Genomic DNA, 8,348 nt, shown 5'->3' with positions numbered 1-8,348 from the left:
GGCCAAATTCTTATGAACTTATGTGAGATCTTTGTGGGTTCTATGCTATACAATATTTACACTTAAAGTGGCCATGCAATACCTTAGGACGTGAACCATTAAAAGAAATGGACCTTAGGCCTATTACTAATATGATTAGTTAAGAGATAACATGATAACTGAAGATGTCATGTGGATAAAAAGTAAGTATGGATTTAGGTATGGAGAATTCACTCTCTTAAAAATGTAATGTTTATTTAATTAAAGATAAATCCTACTTCTAATTTGATTTAGATAAACTCCTAATAGAATTAGGAGAGTGCTCTATATAAAAGGATGAGAGGGATGGGGCAAACCATCCAATTCTGCCCATTCTCTTGAACTCTTTCTCTCCTCCCTTGCACCCAATAAACCCTAGTTCACTTTGATCTAGTCACATTGGTAAGGGAGGGGGCAAATCAATGGTGATCATCTTGTACCCTCAATAACCACTCATCTCTAGTAATTTCGGCTACCACCACCCTAATTACATAAATCAAGCCCTGAATATCCACTGCCACTGATTTTGGCGAGTCCGAAGGAGCACGGGCCTAAATTGTCAAATAGACTACCTCAACATCCTTCCACCGAAGAATTTTAGCATCAAGATCTATGAAGCCCCCCAAAATATCTTCCAACTCTTTGAAAACACTCCACTCCAGTGTGAAGGGGAAGGCCGGAATACCGTACCTGCTTCCATTTCTGAAACCCATTAAAGACTCTTTCTTGTATTATTTTATATGTATTTATGCGATACATTTTTGTATTTGTACTGCTTCCAAACTGAGCCTTAAATATAAAAGATTCAAAGCCTTCGTTTCTGATTCAAGAATAGTAAGAATCTCCCACCCGTAGAGTGACGAACTCCACCTCTCCGTTGTCCACAACTGAGGAAGACCACCCACTTTGCTCAGAACCCCACCCAATACTTCCTTCGATAAGCCTAGATCTATTAGAACTTGTTACATTTTCCATGGGCTTGAACCCTAATGGCCTAACTAAATGTGTGGAAATTGGAAAGAGAGGGGAAGAAGAGGGAGAAAGGAGCAAGAAACGTCAATATTCATTCTCCTTTTTGGTTGGGGCCACTTTTTTTTTTTATTATTATTGTTTTTGCTTTAATTATTTGATCTGCAGTTTAGGAACACTTAAAATAACTGAGATCACACAATAAGTGAAAAATAAGTACTTTTTCATGCTTGGAAAATAAGTCCAGAATAAGTATTTATTTAAGGCTGCATTTGGCATTCCTTATTTTAAGAATACATCTCCTTTTCTGCAGTTGAAAGCTAAGTGTTCAAAAGGAGATAAGCCCTTAAAATAAGAAATGCTAAATATAGCCAAAGTGCTTATTCAATAAGCAAATAAGCACTTATTTCTTTTTATTTGGGACAAGACTGTCCCCAACATTTTGTTTGTTTTCCATGAACTGCCCCCATCTTCAAAAGATATTCTCTCCATTATGTCAATATATTATTCATAAATATCAGATATATGCCTATATTAAATTAAGGTTACAATTATCATTTCTTGAAATAGAAATATCTATAATGTGAAAAAAATATGATATGGAAAGAGTTTTGACCAATCAAAATCCATCTATGAATTTTGATAAATAATACTTGATTCGATACCAAGTTTATGATTCCAGTTGACTGATCAAATGTTTTTCAGATATCATATATTTTTCATATCATAGTCGAACCCGATTGAAATATAAATAATACTTATTAAGGACTCATTGCAACAACACTTGTTTGCCAAGCATAGTCGAAATAATTAAAGAATTAAATCAATTAAACATAAATCACAATTTGTTAGTTGAGTCTATACTTAGAGGACTCCGGATTTCCTATCTACAAAAACTTTACATGTGGGTGGCTGTGGATAGAGTCACCGTGGGTAGGAGATCCAGACTCTAAGCTTTACATATATGCATGCTTATATGGGACAGATGTCCTTTCTTAATAGGTACACCGAATAGGTACATAATTAATGGGCACCCAGACGGCATACATATATGCATGCTTATTATACATACATGCATATTAATTATGTATAAACTATTATATCCCATTAATATAAGATCATTGAATTAAATGTTTATATAATTTTAATTATTTATGGGACTTAAAAGGTGGTCAATTCGACTTGACTTTGTATTGATTGTGAAAAATAAAATAGGACCTAAATTGATATGATCTTACCTATATATGATATATATATATAGCGAGAGTACAAATTGGGAGTAGTTAAACCTCCAACGATCAAAGATAGGGTGTGGGTTATTCATCTTTTTTTAATGTTTATAACTCTGCAATGGAAATAAAATATCTGCATGGGACAAATCCGTCAAATATATATCGAGACAGGAACTTTGCAATAAATTGCAATACCATTGGCACAATCATTATTGAAACAAGGGTAAAGAAAGTTGAAATGTATCAGATAGATAAGCACGACGACAATACAACAAGAACTGAAAGAACTGAAAAACGCCTTATAATGAAAATTACAACAAGAGATCAAGAAATAGAATAAAGGAAAAGAGGAAAAATAAATTTAAAGGAGACATTAAATGATACGAACTTAGCAATTAAGAGCTCAGAGATCGAGCCAAAGGGGTTCTGCGGAAGAGATCCTAAACCACACCGCTAGGTGATGCAGTACGAATAATCACTGGAGTTGGGTATTTTAGACGTGAGATCGGGCAATGGAGCTTGAAAAGCAAGAACCTGTAGCGCTTCACTTATGGAAGCAGGTCGGAATTAGGGATCTGGGTAAGCACACCACAGCCCAACAACCATCAGAAGTTCCGTCTCTTCCACGTGATCAAAGCCCATACTGCAGCCAAGTCTTGAGTCTACCGCTCCATGAAGCCTTTTCCCTTCATAGAGATCCCAGACCCACTCTAATAAACTTCTTTTGCATGCTTCTTTCGGTGGATCACTAGGGCGCCTTCCACGCACAAACAATTTCCAGAGCAACAATGCCATAGCTATTATAACCCTCTCTAAAAAATTCCGGACCCACGTAACCTGGAGTGCCAAGTAAAACAGTTGTTTTTGCACCTTGGCCATGGTCTACAACTACAAGCCTCGCCAGCCCAAAATCCCCTAATTTAGCATTGAATCCGGCGTCCAACATCACATTACTAGATTTAATATCCCTATGCAACACACACTTCTCGCACCCTTCATGCAAATAGGACAATGCATGAGCCAAACCTTTTGCTATTTCGTACCTTTACCTTCCATGTCAATGATTCTGCTTTCTCTCCAAATAAATAGGAATCGAGACTCCCATTTGGCATGAATCCATACACCAGGAGTAGCTCATTTCGTTCATGGCACCACCTCACTAGCTTGACCAAGTTCTTGTGCCGTAATTGACTGATAATCTTCACTTCAGCCATGTATGCTTTTGTCCCTTGTTCAGAGTACCCTTCATATATCCTCTTGACTGCTACCTGCATGTTTTCATCTTGCAGAATACCTCTATAAACCTTTCCAAATCCCCCCTGCCCAAGCTTTTGTTCTTCTGCAAAGTTGCCGGTCGCCCCAGCCAATTTTTCGTATGGGAACCTTCTAGGTCCTACAACTTCCCTTTCGAATTCTTGGCTCATTGAGTCGTTGATGATCAGGACCTCACCATTATTTCTTTCCGTATCTCGAGACAAACTTTTTTGGTCGTCCCGCTTGCTCTTCATACTTTTGACAAAGCAGCAGCAAACCATGCCCGAGCCACCAATCAAGATAACAGCAGCAACAACAACCAATCCAATTGCAATGCGCAACTTTTTTGTCTTGTCTGTCTTCTTTGTCTCTGGTGCACTCTCTGATGTATAGGACGACTTTACTTCCAAACTCGAATAGAATTCCCGGGAATGAAGTTGATGTAGCTCCACCAAAGAACCAGTAGTAGCTGAAAACCCAATAGTCACCCATTCTGGTAAGATCTTCTTCATATCAACTATATAAGAAAGGTCTGGGCTCTCACTGGATATCGATACTGGCTTTTCAGCATATGTCAAGAAAACACTTAGCTCTTTTGTATTAGAATTAGAGGTAATCCGCGCATCAACTGTGCTCCCATTGGTAATATTACTATACCACGCAACACTTTTCTCAGATTTAATAGAATTGGCATATTGTAATCTGGATACCAGTCATTTGAAAAAGTGTCGAACTCCACTGCAATAAGTTGATTTTCTGATCTGTTGTCGAACCAAAAGTCGTAACTGAAAAGACCAAGACAGCCACCTCCCGATTGTGGAGGGATGATAGAACCGTTTGGTGCGAGGAAGAAAACAAACCCATCACCAAAGTTGCTGTCATTCAATGAATTAATGGTAAAGGAGAAATGGGTGTTGAAGTCTGTGAGTTCTCCCGTCTCATTGTCCCAGAGGCGCACCGGTTCTTTATATATAGCTCGACCTTCGCTACCGTTCAAGCCACTGTCACGTTGGTTTATTGTGAGCTCGACGCCATGTTTAGAGAACGAAGCATCGCCTTTCAATATTAAGTTGTCTCTTGTCTTGTCGTCGGAACTGGAAAAGTTGAAGAATAATGAATTGGAACAAGTTATTAGCAATAAGAAAACCCAGGGACATTGAAACAGAACCAAAGGAAGCTTTGGGGGTTGGATATGAGAAGTTCTTGCGTAGCAGAGAGCCATTACCCAAAGTCTGCTTGCGCTCTGGGGAGTGAGTACCCAACAATTGACCCCTTTGCTGTCGGTATACATACTGTTTCAGACCGAATCCGGTAGCGTATCATTATCAATCGTTGGAAAAAGTGGATATTTTCCCATACCAATACATCAATACATAATCTCACCTAGTCTAAAAAGGAAAATCTATGATGCCAAAAGATATGGTATGGGAAGAGTTTTGACCAATTAAAATTCACCCATGAATTTTGATAAATAACACCTGATTGATTATTATGTTTATGATTCCAGTTAATTGGTCAGAAGTTTTTTCAGATATCATACATCCGTCCGGCAGGATTGAATACCTTCAAGATGATTATTATAACTTACTCTTCCACTCGTCATTCGTATTAATCTAGGGGAAATCTATGATACAGAAAAGATATAATATGGAAAGAGTTTTGATTAATCAAAGTCAACCCATGAATTTTGATAAATAACACCTTATTTGCTCCCACATTTGTGATTTCAGTTTATTGGTCAGTTATTTTTCTCATATCATATCTTTTCCAAAATAACTCATATCATATCTTTTCCATATCGTAGTTGAACCCATCTATCTAAGATAATTTTGTTTTATACTTATTATTTACGTTATATGTTTTTTATGTAAAATCTTTTGTTATGTGGATTTTTATTTAATTTAAAACATTAAAATAAATCGATTTTATCGGTTTTACATCATTTGAATGAGTTTTTCTTTTTCTCCTTTTTAATTAGTTGAATTAATTACTATGACCTTTTTTAGAGTAGAAGTTACTAGCATATGAATCTTATACGTTTTATAATTATTTAAAGTGGATAGATACATGTCTGTCAAAAACACTTCTATATGCAAGTGCAACTAACCACTCTTTTGACATATATATAAAGAGGTAGGCCCAAACTTGTGGGAGTGTCCCATCCTCACCCAAGGGCCCAGCTGCCTCTGTAATGTGTGTTATGATACAAAAAAAAAAAAAAAATTGAGGTGGGTATGAAGACCATTTTGCAGGGTGGAAATCCCTATACCCTATATTCAAAGTCTGAACGGGTCGAATGAGTTAATGGTTGATCACCTGCGTCAATGAATCATTGATTGATTCAATGATTTCTGGTCAGAGAGGAGATTTGGGGTAAAGTAGAATCGGTTGCTAGATAGTTCTCAGGCCAAATAATCCGACCAACCGAATACAAAAATAATTCAAAAACCATGATTGGCAAAGTGGTACACTTAATTTAGGCAAATATTTAATTGAATCATTAGTATTTTAGGGTGATTAAAGATAATCTTATATTTTTTAAATGACACCTTGAGAGTAATTTAAGTTGACAGATTTGCATCGAAAACAATTCCATTTCTGTGTTTTATTTCATGGGGAAATATTTCCAATGAAAGGCTATCAAAGCTGTTCGAACGGCGTTGCACCAACTGAATCCGATTTTCCAAAACCCTATTGTGGTATAATGGTACACCCAACTTACGCAAATGTTTAATGAATCATTGATATTTTAGGGTGATTACAGATAATCTTATGTTTTTTATCTGACAACTTGAGAATAATTTATGTTGACTGATGACTTCACAAATAAAACAATCTCAAAAAGAAAAAAAAATTCCAACAGATTGTTATTTTTTCATGTGATTCTCAGTTGGCAAAGAAATTTCCATGCCCCTGCTGATAACTGATTGACTCGGATGCATCTCCCAGTATAGTAGAATAATAATATAATCTGACCAGCTACCATGGGCCGGGTCTATTTGAAGTAAAACGGTCTAACTCTAGAGTCTGTCTATGTTTAGGAGAACTCGATAAACTACAGTATTATGGATTTCGAAATTTAAATTAATTAAACAAATCCCAATAGCAGTCAACAAAATTAAACAAATCCCTATTTTATACTTAACCAGTTGATTTGGGTTAGGGATAACAATTTTGTGGGAATTTTTGGGTATCCGATCCATTTTGATCATAATAAAATCTGTTTATCAGGAGTTTGGGATTTTAGATTAAAACCCTATAGGGTTTGGAACGAGTTTGAGTTTTGACTTTAGGGTATATGATACCTAATACACGAGATGCATAAATATGAACCTATTATATTATATATCATGTACAAATTTATTTTATTATTAATATTTCATTTATATAAATTTCATGGGATTAAAATCATTATTTGATGTAAATTTGGATTTGATAGATTGTTTATTTCATTTACTTATAAAGTGTTAATTTTAAATATTTTTTTTTATTTTAGTTATATGGATTGATTGTTTTGATAAACACAAAAGTTAATAAAATCTACTTTATTTTATTAAATAACACAAAAGTTGAGATGTCTTAGTGGCATAAAGTAGTGCTAAGAGATTTGGCGCTATCATTAATTGATCCAGGTTTAAGTTACACTATAACCATTAAGAAATGTTTTTTAGTAGAAAATGTTTGGTCAAAGGGTTTAATGGGTGGGACGGGTTTGGGAAATTGAGAGAAAAGGTTGAACGGGTTTGGAATCAGGGTTACATGGACGAATTTGGGAATGGATAGGGCAATTTGCATAGGTACCCTACCTGTTACCATTCCTAATTCGGGTTCATCTCCCAATTAGGCCCGTAAACAGTATTCGAAAATCCGAATTTGAAATCGTGATTTGGTATAATCAAATCAAATTCAGATATATATTGATCTGATCCGATAAATAAATAAATAAATAAATATATATATATATATATATGTATATATAAATGATTAAAGGTTTAAAAAGAAAAAAAAGGAAAATGAGAAATGACTAATGAGTTCGAAAATCTCAAAATCAAACTCTTTCATTTTATTGAGTTTGAACCTTACCAGTTACCTCTCAAAACCCTAAAATTGTAAAACCCTAACCCTTCATCACTCTCTTCGCCATCGTCAGACGCCGCTCGAGCAACCACCATCAATCCATCACCACCCCTCATCGTCCGAGCAACCACCAGCCCTTCGTCGGATGCTATCGTTGACATCTCATCTTTCCTCTTACCTCTATCTCTCTTCTCTTAGATTCTCAGTGAGACAATCACTCACCGCCCAAGCAACATCACTGATTGCAGCGTTAGTGATAGCGGTCGAGCACCGATCACTAGCCATAGCTCAAGCTCAACACCGTCTCTTTCGCACGTTCACCATTGCTCAAGCTCAAGCAACCCTTAGGCCTCAACCATTCAGCATCATCGGCCTTGTACTGCAACCCACGACTACCACTGGAAACCCATCGCATTCCCACCATCGGGAACCCATGCTTGCCGCAGTCCCTTGCCTCTTTTCTCAAGGTAATTTGATTTTCATAGATTACAATCTTACAAATTGGTTCCCATGATAAATTTTTTTAGATTTTTCAGTTCATCTTCTAATGAGATAGTGATTTGGATTTTTTAGCTCTTTTCCTATGCTAAATTTTTTAGATCACAAATTTTTGTTAGTGATTTAGATAATGATTTATTGGTTTTTTGATTTTTGGTTATGAGCTATATTTTTCAAATTAAATGATATAGAATAGATTACATTTAGGAATTGGTTTATTTAATTTCTTATTTCATTGAGATAGAATAGATTACAATTTTTTGAATTTTGACAGTATTTTAGATAATGATTTATTGGTTT

At 35.8% G+C, this 8,348-nt stretch overlaps 1 pseudogene; it reads right to left on the bottom strand.

Moving 5' to 3' along the window:
• Positions 1 to 2,486: 2,486 nt before the first annotated feature.
• On the bottom strand, positions 2,487 to 4,695 carry LOC148843465 (L-type lectin-domain containing receptor kinase IX.1 pseudogene; annotated as a pseudogene).
• Between the last annotated feature and the right edge of the window lie 3,653 nt (positions 4,696 to 8,348).

Source organism: Nelumbo lutea, chromosome 8 (genome assembly GCF_056320005.1).
Source record: "Nelumbo lutea isolate HS-2025 chromosome 8, American lotus-T2T, whole genome shotgun sequence".
In the NCBI taxonomy this organism is placed as follows: Eukaryota; Viridiplantae; Streptophyta; class Magnoliopsida; order Proteales; family Nelumbonaceae; genus Nelumbo; species Nelumbo lutea.
Note: the sequence above shows the minus strand (reverse complement) of the source record. Positions and strands in the feature narration are given on the sequence as shown.